An 8,243-nucleotide genomic window follows, 5' to 3' on the forward strand; every position below is an offset into this window, starting at 1 on the left:
TATTCTTAATTATATATCAAAATTCAAAATAACATAAATATATTTTATAATTAAATTAAATATTATTATTTTTATAAATACTAATTGTATCTAATCAAATTAGTTCAACTCAACATTAAACTCAACTTAATAAATAATATAACTCATATCTATTTGAAAAATTAAAATAAAGAAAACCAATCGATTAAGATTTAGTATTTTATATTCTCTATGTTTCTTATATTTATAATATTTTTATTATCAATGTAACAATCATCTTCACTTATTTAACCTTTGGATTCATATTAATTACAATTATTATTTTAAATTAATTATCACTTAATTTGTGGTACAATTATATATAAATTTTTTTGACTAAAATTTCAGACTGGGCTTTATTATTCTCTATTTAAAAAGATGACATAACAAAGCAAAAGTCCAAAAAACTTGAAAGAATCAGAAAAACAACGAAATTTGGCCCAAAAATAAAGGCCTAAGAAAATTCAGCATAAAAAAAAAAAATCTAGAAACGTGAAAGCACCGAAAAATTGCCCAATCAGAATTCTTTGAATTGCCTGTCCTATGCAAAAGACATCATTTCCCATTTTACGATATCAATTCTCAGGAAAGCTGGTTCTTCAAAAAACTGTTCATCTGCTCTGTGAAACTTTCCTTTCTTCTTTCCTTTTCTCCGACCAATTTCAGTCTGGTTTTTGCATCCAGTCAACATTCTTTTGTTTTCGACATACCCAGGGATGTTCTTTAGCAGGTAAAACTCCTCACTTTTTTTCAAAGATTCTATTGCTAGTATATGGGCTAAACCATTTGCTGATTTCGGAGTATATTTAAACACAATATTATTGAATCCAACTGTTATCTGTTGAATATCATGTATATACGCTCCTGTGATCTATCTTAACTTTTTAATTGACACTTTTTTATGATGGCTAATGAGTCTCCTTCAATAATTTTCCCCTTTCTATGTTAGATATGGTCTTTATATAAACAATCAAGTATATTCTTTTATAATTAATTACCATCTTAATTTTTTTTCTTTTTATTTCTACATGGTTTCTTACCATAAAAGTTGGGCTTGAGACTATTAATTTTTTCTATTAACTTTTTTTCCAATAATTTCTTGATTTGTATATCAAATTCATCTATATATTATTTAGTATAGATCATGGGTTTAATTCTAATAATTTTATTAGGATTTTTTAATTTTATTTCACAATATCTTGGACTATTTTATCATAATTTTAATGGTTCTTCACTAAAATTATTTTTTTAGAATTTTAAACAACCAATGATTTATTTCTAGTTGTTTAATTTGTTCTTTTCTTATTGGTCTAAATCCTTTATCACATATAAATTTATGGTTTTCTATAAAAGATATTTCTACAGAAATTTTTTCTGTTGACAGTATTACTAAATTTTTATCTATAGAAAACGGTAAATGATGATATATAAAATTATTTCCTAATAATATGTCTCCATGCATTTCAGGAAAACACAATATTTTAGGAATTACAAATCTTACATTATTTATATAAATTGGATTATAGTTTCTTTACCACCTATTCCTATGGCTCTAATTGGTTTTTCATTAATTCTCATTTTTCTACAGTAATGGCATTCTCTCTACAGCTACTTGTGGTAGCTCCAGTATCTAATAAGGCATGTAAAGAATATGTTTTATATTCTCTAAATTGAAATGTAATTTCTATATATGTATAATATTTCCTAGGTTAGAAATTTGAAAATGTAATAATATCATTTTTTTCCATTTTCATTTGTTGAATAATAGTAGCAGCTTGTATTTTTTCCATTCTAGTATTTCTAGAATTTCTATTAGGATTAGTGGGGAAAATAGGTATTTGAACTGTTTTCATATTTATTGGGGTTGTCGAATTTGTACTAATATTATCTTCTTCTTCCTTTATTTGAGAATTAGAAGGAAAAATTAAATTATCATTTGTATTTGTTATAGCATTATTTTTAAAGTATAGTCTATCTCCAGATGACATATTTTCTATAGTACTTACTGGTTTTGAAATACTAGCACTACTTATTCTAACAATCATCCAATCTTTTGGTATTGACAGATTTTTTAGATGTAATAATTTTGGTTGTATTTCTGTAGTAAATTTATTGGATTCAAATAACTCAATTATTTTATTATTAATTTCTTTAATTTCTACTTCTGCCGTGTTGGTATATTCATTAATAGAAGTCTAATTTATTGCCAGATCTTCTGCTAAATCACTAATTTTAGAATTTTTTATCTGAATTCTTAAAAAAATATTAAATTTAATTATAATTTATACCAATTACAAACTAATACAAGTACGGAAGATAGTTATTTTATTAAAAGTAAAAGGAAGATTTTACAAAGAGAGAGTGTTTACAAACAGAGAATACTGAAAGTAAAAGAAAAAATTTCTAAGCTATTTTTTGATGCCTTCTTTAGGCTTCTTACATTCTTATTTATAGCAAAATTTCAAAGTTCTATTTAATTTTTCTTCAATCTCGAACAATGTTTCTGATAAGGATAATTTATTGTTGCTTCCACGTATATTGTCAGTTGTCTCATCATATCTTTGTTCGTACATGGATGCCTTCATTTTCAATTTATTGTCAATCTTGAAAATTTACTTGAAAGTCTTCTTGACTCTCCACGTGGTCTTTATTTTGTCTTTATCCTTCTTGGATATTATCAAGATTCCACGTTTTTATTACGTCCAGGTGTAAAGATTCTGGTGATAGTCTTGGTGAATCCAAGTCTCTCACGTGTTCTTGATTTCTTCAATTATTTCTGAAGGAAAATCATCTATTTCCATATCTGCTATTTTCTTTAGCAGTTGTATGGATTCTTCATCTCTTGTTTTTTGGACTACGTCAGTGTCATCAACTACTATTCTTTTTCCATCGGTGGATAATTTGTATGTTTGTTGATGAAGTACATGTTGAGCTGTTGATATTAAATCAATTCCGGCTTGGATTTGAAAGTATTTTGGATTATTGTAACACTTGTCAATGGTTTTTATCAAGTGTTTTTTATCTTCTTTGACTGCTGATAAATAAGGACTATCAATCATTCTTTGAATAATCCAAATTTGATATGGTTGATAAAATCGCTCTTTTTCAGCAATGCCAATAAGACTATTTATTTGGATATAAAAATAGTAATAAAAATAATCTTGATATACCAAAAGTGATAATATAGCTTTTATAATAGCAGGGAAATTTTTTAATAAGTGAAAAGAAAAGTTTTGTACTACAATTTCTCTAACAATACCCCATTCAATATTGTTTATATCAAATGGCTCATGATCTAGTCTAAATTTTATAGTAGGAATTTCTTCTCCTATTTGATTTAGAAAAACATATGTTTGTAAGAAGTATTCAGAAAAGACCTTTTTAAATTGAGCCTGCTGGTTGCAGATAATTCTATTGATTTTTTCAAAAATTTCTCCTGGCAATATTTTCTTAGCTTTATTATATAAACATATTCTGAACATTTTATTCATAATGGGACTATTTGTTCCTTTATGAACAAAATATTAGAATATATCAATAAGATTATTTATCTCATTGATATTTATATACTCTATTTCGAGTTCTTCCCAATCTCTGTATAAAACAACTTTTAATAATAAATCATTTGCTTCGTTTTCTTTAGTTGTTTTTTCAACTAAAAATTGCAAAAACTTTGTAAGAGCTCGTCTAAAATTTGCTCTTTGTTCTAAAATATGGGTTTTCCATATTTCATTAATGTATTTATAAATTTCACTTGGTAAACCTGGATTATAAAAATCTTTTGTTTCTGGAATTTGTTGTTGTTTCAACAAATTTTCTGCTCCTTTTATAACTTCAGAATAACTAGCTTGATATGCTAAATTTGGATCCTGAGACCAAGGAGATTAGCTTATTGTTCTTGGATGGTATTGGCTTACCATTCTTGATGCATATGATGAAGGAGATCTAGTGTAACGCCCCAATTTTCGAGAATTCTGTGAATGTTGGCAAAATTTCATGCTTTAATTTTGTCATTTGTGAGTGAAATTATGAAATAGGACCTATGTGAAAATGTTTGAAAATGCTATAGGCTAAATTGAAGTGGCCAAATAAATAGGAGTGCAAAATAGGAGGATTTGCATGACAAACCTCCCATTTTACATGAAGTGGCCAGCCATCATGTTGTTGTAGACAAAATGTGCACTTGATATCCATAATTTATGGTACAAATTGATACAAATTGATAATGGGTTAGGTAAATGTTCCATGATAATGAGTTAGGTAAATGTTTCATGATAATGGGTTAGGTAAATGTTCCATGATAATGGGTTAGATAAATGTTCCATGATTGGAATTTCATGTCTTTTGTATTAAAGAATTAAATGGATGAAATATGAAATTTTATTAAAAGAAAAAGGGGTGAAAAGAACAAAGTTTTGTCCATCTTTGTTCATCATAGCCTAAAGTTAGAGAAGAGAAAGGAAAGGAGAAAGCTCTTGAATGTTCGGTCACTTGGGGAAGAAAATTGAAGGTAAGTTCATGGTAGTTTGCTTCTATCTTGATGTTCATGAGTTCTTCTTGATTCTACCTTAACTCTTGAAGCATATTTTGGTTTTTGGTTGTGTTGTGAGCTTTTGGTCATGAATTAAAATGAAGGAAATGGTTGTTGTTTCATGTTCTTTTGATGAAAAATGGAAGATATGCGAAGTTGAGCCAAACAAATGAGCATGCATGTGCTTAGATGCTAAGGGGAAAAATCGGCTAATATGTTGTGCTTTAAAATGATGAAATGGAGATTATACTTAAGTAAAATCATAAATATGTGATGATTGATTGGTGATATACATGTTTAAAAAAAACATGCATGCAAGTTATGTGTGAAAGAGTGATTTGGTAATAAATCTGCTTGGGACAGCAGCAGTAACGTGACTTTGGAAAATCACCATAAATCGTGGGAGATGATTTAGAAGCTGGATAAATTATGTAATTAAATCTTAATGAGTCTAGTTTCAAATGGAATAAAAGAGAACATATTTTGAATTCTGTACGATGAGAAATTTGATTCGTAATGAAGAGTGGTCAGATTAGTCAAACAGTGAAACATGCGAAAATTTTAGAAAAATCTAGTATTGATTGGCCAATCCAAAAATTCTGAAAATTTTATGGATATAAGATATATGAGTCTATTTTCAGGGAAAATTAACGGCACTTGATTTGGAGTTTCGTAGCTCCAGTTATAAATGATTTAGTGACTGTTGTTCAGGAAGACAGCTTGCAGTGAAATTATGATTATGTGGTAAACATTGACAAAAATTTGTTAATGAGTTGCTTATTGATTTCTTATAAGCTTACTATGATCTGTAGGTGTGGTTGGCCAAATATTGTAAGGGGTTAATACGTAGTTTGTATTTGAATAGTTAGATTAACGTGTTAGTAATCTAATTGTAGGCAGTTCGTGTGTGGATCTCGTTAGCATATCGTCGCAAACAGGTGTGTAACTAACACCCTGTTTCTTAGTCTAGATCGGCAAAAGTCGAAAATTCGAAATGCCAAAAACTGGTATTTTGTAGATTTGCGAGTGTGCGAATGCTCGTGAGGTAAATCGATTAATGTTTTTGGTAAGCTGCAATGTTTGGACTGCAAAGTGCATGATTTCTGTGCCCTCGATATTTTTGGGCTTAATGGGCCAAAATTGGAATGATGGGCCAACGGGCCTAATTCGGTAAAAGCCCTCGGTACGTGATTCTGTAGTACGTGAAAGGTATGAATATGCATGAAAAACCATAAAATAGATAAATTACTGAAATACCTTTAAAAGTGAAAAATTTACAGTTTTACCCCTAGTAGATAAATTACCGAAATACCCCTAGGGTTAAATTGACTTAAATGCATGTTTGACTGTTGTTATTTACTGCATGCCATGTTGTTATTATCTGATGCATAGGATTGGGATATTGACGGAGGAAGTACTGAAAGTGGCTTGTCCACGTACTGGAGGCTTTGCCTCAATTTACTGTTAACTGAGCAGCAAGGCTGCAACTGTAGAGTGTTGGGCTGGGTGGGTTGAGCTATTCCCCACATGGAGTGTAGGGCTGGTAGGGTGGAGTGTAGTGGTTGGTGGGTTGAGTAGTCTCCCCAAATGGGCTTGCATATGTTATTGATGTTGCATGTATTTTGAAATGGGCCTATGGGCCATACTGTTATCTGAATAAGGGGCTAAGGCCCAGTTTATTGTAATCTGAAAAGGGCTCTGGTCCAGTACCATTGTTACCTGAATGGGCTTAGGCCCAATAGGCTTGAGCTAACTTGGGCTTTGAATGGGTTTTCCTTACACACTGAGTTTCCCCAAACTCACCCATTTTATTTTCATCCACGCAGGAAATCCCCAACCATAGTGGGCTTGGAGCTGTGAGGGAATTCGGAGTGGCCACCCATTTTGAAAGTTTGAATTTCTTCTGGTGAACTGGACATCCTTTTTTTTACGTTTGAAGTTTTGGGTTTTTAAATGTAATAAGGCCGCTTAATTATTTTTGATGGTGTTAATATGTGTTACTAAGATAAGTATTACTTATTTTAACTGTTGAAGTTGGAAAGCTTCAGGGCGCGTTTTCAAAAACAACAATTGATTTCAAAATACCACGATGACAAGCAAAGCTTCCGCAATGAAAGTATTTTCCAAAATTAATCACCTTTCCTAAAAAAGACTTAATCAAATCGGTTTCCTAGAAATATACATGACGTTAAGGTGCGGCAATGGCGGTGTGCATGTCTAGGATTGGATCTGAAGGGAGCTTGGTACTTAAGCAGTCCGATGGACTCACCTCTTCTTTTCCGGTTTCCTACCTGGTGCACAGCTTCCATCCACTTTAACCTATAATCATCTTTTAAAACACTAAGTAAGTTTTTCTGGATCAACAATATAAAATGTTTTGAATGCTTCGATGTGGCATGTCGAATCCAACCATAACGTCTGGGCCGGGTTTGGGGTGTTACATTTAGTGGTATCAGAGCCTAGGTTGTAACAACTCGGCTGTGGAATAGGTTTACAAAAATAAAGATTTTCAAAAAAAAATTATAAAGATTGCGAAAAACGCGATTTTCAAAATTTAGATCTTTAGAAGGTGGCATTCTGAATCTCCGGCTCAAGTCTGTAAGTATTCTGAATTTTTCTGAATATTTTTTTGAATTATCTGTCTGTACTGAAACCCTACTAGGACACTCTAGATAGGATGATACTGAAACCATAGGAAAATTTGATAAGAGACTGAAACTGTAGCTAGACTCCGATTCTGCGAAAACAAACTCTTAATTACTGTCTGATTCATAAAACATCCGTAATAAACACTGGAATATTGAATTAATGCATAAAAATTCGTAATCGGATAATACGATATGAGTACAAGAGCCGCTCGTGGAAGAGGCCGTGGACGAGGCCGAGGTAGTACTCAAGTTGGATCTTTGTCTTCTTATCACATACCCGCTGGAGTAGCACGACCACCACCGGTGGATGAGAATGGGCCGTATGATCGGGCCGCGGAGGATGATGCCCTGTCACAGGCAATGCTTCGTGTTCTGGAAAGGGTTGCCGGGGCAAGTACGGGCAATAGAGTTCGGGGATCTATTTCTGAATGACTTCGGGCTAACGGAGCGGAGATCTTTAGGGGCATGTCTGGTATCGCCTCGAATGTGGCAGAATATTGATTGGAGGCCACAGAACGGATTATGGACAACTTGGACTGCTCTGAGGAGATTGTGAGTGGGGTATCTGTACTAAGTCCTTTGGGTCACTCGGTTAGGGTAGACAAACTGTATAGGGATGTACCCTTAGAAACTCAAGGTAGGATTTTCCCTGGAGATCTGATGGAGTTACTGTTCGGAGAGTTTGATCTCATTTTGGGAATGGACTGGCTTGTTAAGCATAAAACGACCTTGGATTGTGCTGCTAAACGAATGGTGTTAAGGACCACAAAGGATGATGAGGTTATGGTGATAGGTGAGCGAAGGGATTATTTGTCCAATATGGTGTCGGCATTAAGAGCCGAGAAGTGGATTCGGAAAGGTTGTGAGGCCTATTTGGCATTTGTAAGTCAGTCGGAAGAGGAGGGACTGACAGTGGATAAGGTTAGGACTGTAAAGGAGTTCCAATATGTTTTTCCAGAGGAACTTCCAAGATTGCATCCGAACCGAGAAGTGGAGTTTGGAATCGACTTATTGCCTGGAACGGTACCAGTGTCTATCGCACTGTA

The 8,243-nt window shown here is 32.5% G+C and overlaps 1 long non-coding RNA gene across 1 annotated transcript; it reads left to right on the forward strand.

Annotated features, from left to right (window-relative positions):
- The first annotated feature begins 454 nt into the window (after positions 1–454).
- On the forward strand, positions 455–1,953 carry LOC107963444 (uncharacterized). The gene is made up of 2 exons (XR_001701919.2): positions 455–748; positions 1,607–1,953. It is a non-coding gene; the product is annotated as an uncharacterized lncRNA (long non-coding RNA).
- The last annotated feature ends 6,290 nt before the right edge of the window (positions 1,954–8,243 follow it).

The sequence above is a fragment of the Gossypium hirsutum genome, chromosome A06 (assembly GCF_007990345.1).
Source record: "Gossypium hirsutum isolate 1008001.06 chromosome A06, Gossypium_hirsutum_v2.1, whole genome shotgun sequence".
NCBI classification, from domain to species: domain Eukaryota; kingdom Viridiplantae; phylum Streptophyta; class Magnoliopsida; order Malvales; family Malvaceae; genus Gossypium; species Gossypium hirsutum.